This window comes from Miniopterus schreibersii (assembly GCF_964146895.1).
Source record: "Miniopterus schreibersii genome assembly, chromosome: 14".
NCBI classification, from domain to species: domain Eukaryota; kingdom Metazoa; phylum Chordata; class Mammalia; order Chiroptera; family Miniopteridae; genus Miniopterus; species Miniopterus schreibersii.
The window spans coordinates 47,472,985-47,480,700 of NC_138114.1; positions in this window are offsets into that span (position 1 = coordinate 47,472,985).

Below are 7,716 nucleotides of genomic sequence, written 5' to 3' on the forward strand. Positions count from 1 at the left end.
GGGTCTTGCCTGTGTTTGAGTGGTTTCAGGTGGACTTGATTAACCCCAGCCTGGAGCAGAGGAACTTGGGGAGAGAGGGCAAGGGCTGATTACAGTTTCAGTTGAGCTTTGCTTATCTGCTTGGCTTTCAGGGAAAGCACCTGAATGCAACCTCTCTGGGTATTTCCAGCCTCAGATGCACACCTGTGGCTGAAACCAAATGGCAAGGAGAGCCGGAGACCCTTTGGACCAAGCCCTCTGCTAGTCTTGACTGGACCTTTACCTGACCCTCTATAAGTTTCTCCAAAAAAGAATCCCTCTGATTTTTTGCTTTAACACCCTAGGTTACTTGTTGGCATCATTCAACAGAGGGTCTTCTCTTGACCCTTGGAGGACTTCCATTTTTTACTATATTGAAAAATCTTTTATAGGTTATCTTTTATTATAACTTCTCATTACAGTTTGTTTTACTAATATTTTCATGTTAGTAAAAGTTGCATTTCATCTTTTAAAAATTAAATGAAGAACAGTAAAAATAAGGGGAGGAGATTCAAACAAGGGGACCAGAGGCCATCAGTCTCCCAGTGAGCTCTGTCTCACTCGGCCCTTCCCACCTGTCAGTGAATCTCTCATTTCAGTCCCAGATGGTCCCCTTGACCTTGAAGACAGCCTTCTAGGAGAAGTTCTTAGTGTCACACCTAAAATCATTATTCTTGGCAGCTCAGTAGGGGATACAGGCTTAAATATTCCCTCCGGGGAGCTGTAATCCCAGCCCTCAAAATGATTTAGCGAGGCCTGAAACACACTCTTATCTCAAGATGAGTAAGCTTACCAATTAAAATTCTTGATTTCTCATCTGCATAACTTTCTCACACTGAGGTGATTGACAGGAATGATGGATATTCTCCTTTTGGCCCTCTAGATTCACTTTCCACCCTTCATCCACTCAAATCTGGCCTTTTTAAGCACTCAATGTAGGCAACAGTTTAGCTTTAAACCATAAAAGGGCCAGACCGCCCAGTGCCTTGATACCATCATAATCATCACCATCATCATCATGAAACACTTATTAAACATCTGCTCTTTGCAGCACCCCTGCAATACAAAGAAAAAGAAGATGCAGTTCCTGCCCCAGAGGTCACTCTAATAGTGTGTGAGTATAAAACATGCATATATTTGCATAAAATTAAAAAATAAATCAGCTTAAAGAGAAAGATATGGAATGTATCTGCTCAATGGTGCATGCAATAAATTGTGCATGAGTTCAGGAAAGGGAGAGAAGAGGGCACCTCAGGTATTTAAAAAATGACCTTAGTAAAGAGGTGGAAAATGACAGGATGGAGACTGAGAGAGGAGGGCACTGGATCTTTCAAGAAGTGTGTGAACAAAGACTTAAACAAGAAGGAGTCCAACCTGACCTGTCCGAGGCTAGTTAATGGGGCAGAGCTTAATGCTGAAGGTTTGTTTTACCTGCAGGGCAAGGACTGCCTCCTTTTTATATGTATATAAAGTCCAGGCCATTGGATACACTGGGAAATATTAAATCACAACATGGGCCTTTGCTATGGAAACGAAAATCTAATGTTTGTCTTCCAGCCAATTTACTAAGAACAGTGTGAGGTTGTTAGCTTGGAAGATTGAGAACTGTATCTGTTTTAGCTCACCTACCTAATACTGATAACACTGGCTTACTTTTTTCCTGTTTTAATAATATGTATGTGCTACATACAGGAAAATGCACCCTTTGTGGCAGACAGTCCTGTGAGTTTTGACAAACACATACAGCTGTGTAACCACAACCGCAATCAAGAGATCAAAGAGTTTCATCCCCCCCAAAATTCCCCCTCCCCCTTTGTAGGTGACCCTTCTCCCTCACCTCCTGCTGCCCGTGGCCACGGATCTATTTTCTGTACCTACAATTTTACCCTTCCTAGGATGGCATGTCAATGGCATCTAATTTTAAAACATTTTAAAATAAACTTTAAAAAATTATTTTAATAAATTAAAAAAAATTTTTTTTAGGTTATCCATCCCAAAATGTCAATAGTGACACGACTGAGAAACTGCACTAGGGTGTCATCAGAGAGATTCACACACGGGCCACCCTGAAGATTCTGGGGACTCTTCATGGTATATTACATTCACACTAAATAAAAATGGACTCAGCAAACCACTTCCGGTTGACCTTGAACCTTTTTTTACTGCCAATAAGCCCTGCAGGTCATGGATTCCTGGCCCTCGGCTTACTTCCCATGACAAGCTCTCCCTCAGGCTGAGACGCACACCCTTACTAACGTGTGTATTTGGCCTTCCTCTGACCTGAATAAATGTCAAATCGTTGAGGTTTTCCTCTGCGACCGAGTTCATGTTAGCGGTGAGAGTTTGTATTCTCAAATGTTGGCCCAAAGTAAGTTGTGTTTGCATCGTAAATCCTTGAAAATGATTTCAATTTATGACCCAAAAGGCAAGTCGCTTACTCTCTTCTGCCTCTCAGTTCCTATGCGGTGAAATAAGAGCATCTGGGCAGCTCATTGCTGAGCCCCCCTTGAGCTCTCCTGGGCTTGAATTCCTACCAGGACCCCTGGGTGCTACTGCTCAGCAGCAGCACAAGGAAATCAGTCGGTCATGTGCCATTTCTTGGCACCATGGTATACGTTTATTTGAGAACACTTGCCTCCAATCACCCAACAAGAAAATTTTAAGGATAATTAACACATAAACAAGGCCACATGATTTGCCTAGCAAGAGTTTGGCTTCCTTTCAATACTCCTTATAGATTCCAGTCATCTTGAGAGTTGGGTTTTTATTTAAGTTCAGAAATCGAACCATTTCCAGTCCATGTTTGTGACCCCAGAAGTTTATCTTCAGATGGGTATAGGAAGAGCGGAGACACAGAAAGGAAGCGACCACGGTCTTGCTACCGATGAACACTGCTGGGAAAATTTTATCTCATTTTTCTTACCGCTAATGCAAAGTAGTAACTTTATTCAACACGTACTTATGGTGTGTCTTTCTGTTCTCAGCACCGCCAGAGACTTAGGTAGACACCAAAGAAGACTGAGATATGGCAGCTCTCTTTCTGGAATCTGCCTTAGTTCTGGAAACGACCAGAACATCACCCTCACATCATTAGCTGGCCATACAAAGCTCGAACTCTCAGCTCCTTGGAGGTGTGTTTCCCTGGAGCTGACACCTGCTCATAACAGGCCCTGAGGGAACATCTCGCTGATGAAGCGATGGGGAGGGGAGCGCCAAGCAGTTTTTCTCAGACTACCTGTGGTAAAGGACCACTTTTAGGTTTCCAACACACTGAAGACCAATGCATCGGTAAAACACAATAAAAATGCACTTTGTGTCGTAACAATACCAAATTATTAGGTAAGGGTTTTTTTTAACTGATTTTTTTAGAGAGAGAGAAACATCAATTCTAACTGGGGATCAAACCCACAACCTTGGTGCATCAGGACGATGCTCTAAACCAGCTGAGCCACCTGGCCAGGGCCAGTGCTGTAGAGGTTTTTAAAGGCTTTATCATCATCTCTGTGGTTATCTCATTGTATAGTGTTAAAATAGCAAACACAAAACAAAAACACCCCACAGACCAGCCCTGGTTCACACAGAGCACACTTTGGCAATGAGAAGAAAAGAGAAAAGAGGCCACATTGTGCCTGAAGTGGTCGAGGGTGTGTGAACCCACCATTCGCATGGATGTCACCCACTAAGTCTTGGCCTAATGCAGGTGAGAAACTGAAACCATCAGGACTCCCCATCCTCAAACCCCGCTTTTTCTTTCCCTCCCCAAATTGTCCTTCTCCCAAATCTGTGATCTGTTCAGGCAGTGGATGAGGGAAGGAAAAAGGGCCAAAAAGAGAGAAAGGCAGAGGAGGGAGGGTTCCAGGGTGGCTGATGCCCATCGGGAATGAATCAGCGAAGAGGTGTTTCCGGCGGCCCACCCGGCCGCCCCCTCCCCTCGGTGCATGGGGGCCACCTTGCATTCTCTGGCTTGTGGACTCAGCTTGATCACACCACTGCGAGCTGAGATTTGCCTACAGTAGCTGCTCACACCTACGTGATTAGTCACTGGGCAGTACTGGTCACCTAACACCACGCTCTGAAGACATTCCAGCCACTGACCTAATGGTTCTCTGATTAGTGTTTCGAGCTCATTGAAGCATCAAGTTTTGGCGATCAAAGAGTCCTCAGCTCCCCTTCCTTCTCCCTCGTGGCCCCTGCCAGCTGCAGTCCCTAACGTGGCCCCGACTTTCCTTCCCTCTCAGTCTGGCCGACCACAAACCAGTGACCCAGGGAGGAGTCACCGCCTCTCACCAGCAGTCTGGGGCGTTCAGCTCTCCTTGGAAAGCATGGGATTTTTAAGAACCAGAGCAAACTGTCATTGTAATAAATCTTCTAGAACTCAGAATGAAACTTGATCACAAAACAAAGTGCCTGCTGGAAAACGACAGGAATAAAAGTCAACATTCTTGACTTTAGGGCCAGCCAGGTCAGGATCAGGCCATCTCTTCCCAGCTGCTGAGACAAAAATGACATGTGAAGGTTCCTGGGTCTCAGTGCTTTTGAGGATGGTGCTGAGAATCCATAACTATGAAGTGAGCCATCGTTCAAACTGCTCTCGAGAAAGGCTACGACAAAGAAATCATCAGACTTAGGGCACTGGATGCCGCATTCAGAGTGATTGTATCAGCATTGCTTTTTTTTTTAATTACTCAAGGAGACAGGAAATTAATTTGACCCAGAAACAAAGTTGTCCTACAGGGGGACCAAACTCTGTGCTTCCTGACACTTTGGCATAAAACTCTGCATAAACAATATTAAAGTTGAATGACATTATTTTGAGAAACAGTTCCTGGAATTGCCTCTCAGCTTTTCCTCCCACCTTCACTCTCTTCCGACTTCCATCTCCCCTGCATATTAAATTAATCTTCCTAAAATACTTCTCTCATATCCCTCTTTTGCTCGTGAATCTACAGTGGCAGCCAACAGTTTATCTCCCAGAGCCAGGGCCTTGTAGAGGAAAGGAATCTCAACCATTCGTCCAATCTCCTTATTTGCAAAGTGGTGAAGGGAAGGGCCAGAAAAGGTGACTTACTCTTGGCTACTCAGCCAGTGATTGACAGAAATGAGCACTAGATCTTCAAATCCAGGGAATGGTTGTATTTTTGGGGTGGGTTTTTTTTTTGCCTTAATTCCTCTGATAAACTTTCAAAGCACAATTTGACCCCACATTTCTGCAGAGCATTGTTTCCCAGCCTGAGTTCCCAGCCTGAGAAACTGCTCCCTTCCAGGGGGCAGAGAAGAGAGAAGACTGTGAAGAAAAGGTAGGATCTGAATACACTGAAGTGGTGGGAAGGAAATTCTCTGTGACTGGAACAGAATAGGCGAAGAAATGAAGACAGTGGTCAAAGAATAGAAACTTAAGCTCAGAGGTTAAGAGTAGAAGCTGTGAGTTGCACTGATATCCCTGATTCCAGAGCAGTCTCATAGGGTTCTTCCTGGGTGCCTTCTATTCCAGATTTGCACACCCCTTCCTCCACAGTGAGGACTCTGGCTCCCAAAATACTGACACGTTTACTCTGTTCAATTCTACAGTACCCACTACCACACCCATGTCACTACACAAAACAAACCTACTAAAAAGAGCTCAAGACTTGTTGGCGATTCTTTTTTTATTTTTTCCTGGGCTCAAGGGTATACAGTCAAAGTGCTACGTTCAAAAATTACTGGAGTTAGTATCCCCTCCCCCACCCCTATTCAGCATGATGGTGTCATTCTTTTCAATAAAGTTGGGCTCATTTGTTTCTGTTTGCATTTAGGTTTTTTTTTCTCTTATCTTTCTTGATTTGACTTTATTTTTCTAGTATGTAGAGATGCAGAACACTCATGTGCTTGACCAGAAATTATGTTTCTTTGGTAGCTTGCTACAGTACACTTAGCAAACTGGATCATTCATAATAGGCAGTTGTTTTTTGATTGATTTCTTATTGAAGAAATGATGTATAACTATCAAATATACTCATTATTTATGGGGCTTCTCAATCCTGAACCTCCAGAAATATTGTAAGCTCAAGCCTTTGATGTTCAATCATGGCAAAGTCTAATGTGGCCCAAAAGTCTTAAGCTCACGGAGGGCATACATCCAGACGGCAACCCTAGGATGCCCCAAAAGATGTATTACATCTAGGATGCTATTCAATGCTACCCCAGTGAAACCTGTCCTGGGGCTCTGTGCTTAATGTAGTAATAGCTGTTGAAAGATTTTCAGAAGCGGCATCTGCATAATAAACTCCCTCAGATGACTGCTGCTTCTTCCACTGTGGGCAAGGCTACAGGAAAGAAGAAAAGGTTAACCTTCCTCAAAGGTTAAGATAGACCACTGCGTGCACTACATTTCTTTGGTGCAAATAGGGCACCCATTTTTGAGAAACCTGACAACTGAAATGCAGCCAGGTTTACCTCTCCATGAAGGAGAGATAAGAAAGATATGATTCATTAAATAAATCATTCTGAGGAAAAAAGGTCTAGTTAACATAGAGTCTGTATCATTTTTAAATTATGCTTATCAATCATTATAAATATAATCATTAACAAATTATTTAAATAATTGCAAACATGGAGCCCTAAGGAAAACTACTGTGCCCTAGAGCAGGCAAACATGGGACAGAGCACCAGGAGCTTGAGCGCAGGTGGGAGGGAGCAGGGACAGGCAGGCAGACGTGGCACCAGCCTGCTGAGAAGACTCAAGGACTGTGAACAACAGCATCAGTGGAAAGTGAGAGTAGTGAGGACCACCCTGGCTCTCAGGCCAGCATGGCACCTGCAGAAAGGGGCAGCCATGCTGGACACAGGCAGAAGAACCTGGACCAAACAAAACAAGCACTCTTTTCTCAGCCACGCCAATCCGAGGGTCTTCACTGCTTCCCCGGTGCTCAGGAACCAACATAATCATCATCTGCATCAGAAGGGCAGGCTACCTGTGTTCAGTAAGCGCACATGCACAGGGCACACTGGTCTTCAGTTAATTGCAGGCATTCTCATCGGAGCTTTTTCATTGCCTTCCTGCAGCCCCCTGATGAGATGACTCTTGCAGGTAAAGAGGGAAATGTGTGGGCTACGCCAACTCTGCACATATTGCTGTCAGGACGCTGCTGCCGGAGGGGGCCTGGCCCGGCCGGCCCGGCCCTTTGCTGAGTCCTGCTCTCACGGGCTCATTTCCGCCTGTGCTGGACACGGTGTACTTCCTCCTGGGCCTGCGTTCGTCCTTTCTAAGGAGATCCTTGTTCCCCTGAACTGCAGCAGGTCAATCTCTCTTTGCTTCTGTTTCACTTCTTCTGTTCCTCAACCCTTCTTGAGATAATATAGTTATTCAATTCGGGATTTATTTTCCCCACCAGATAACGCAGACAGCTCATTCCATTGGCCTGGTATGTGCATTCTAGAAAGAGCTACACACTGTACCCTAGAGCAGGCAAACGGGACAGAGCCCCATAATCTCCCTTTTCTTTTCCTCTGGGTCCTGGGAGAAGGCCTCCGCCTTGCCTCCTCCTTCACTGGTTTCCATTCCTGCCATATCCAGAGGCTCCGGCGGGGCTTGCCATTTAGAAACCCCAGTTCTCATCTCCGGGCTGCCTCTCCTGCTCTCAGATGTCCCCTCCTCGGGATTGTTTTCACTGTTTCTTTCCCCAGCTCAGTGTCCTCCCGGGTCTTGTTGAGAACACAAGT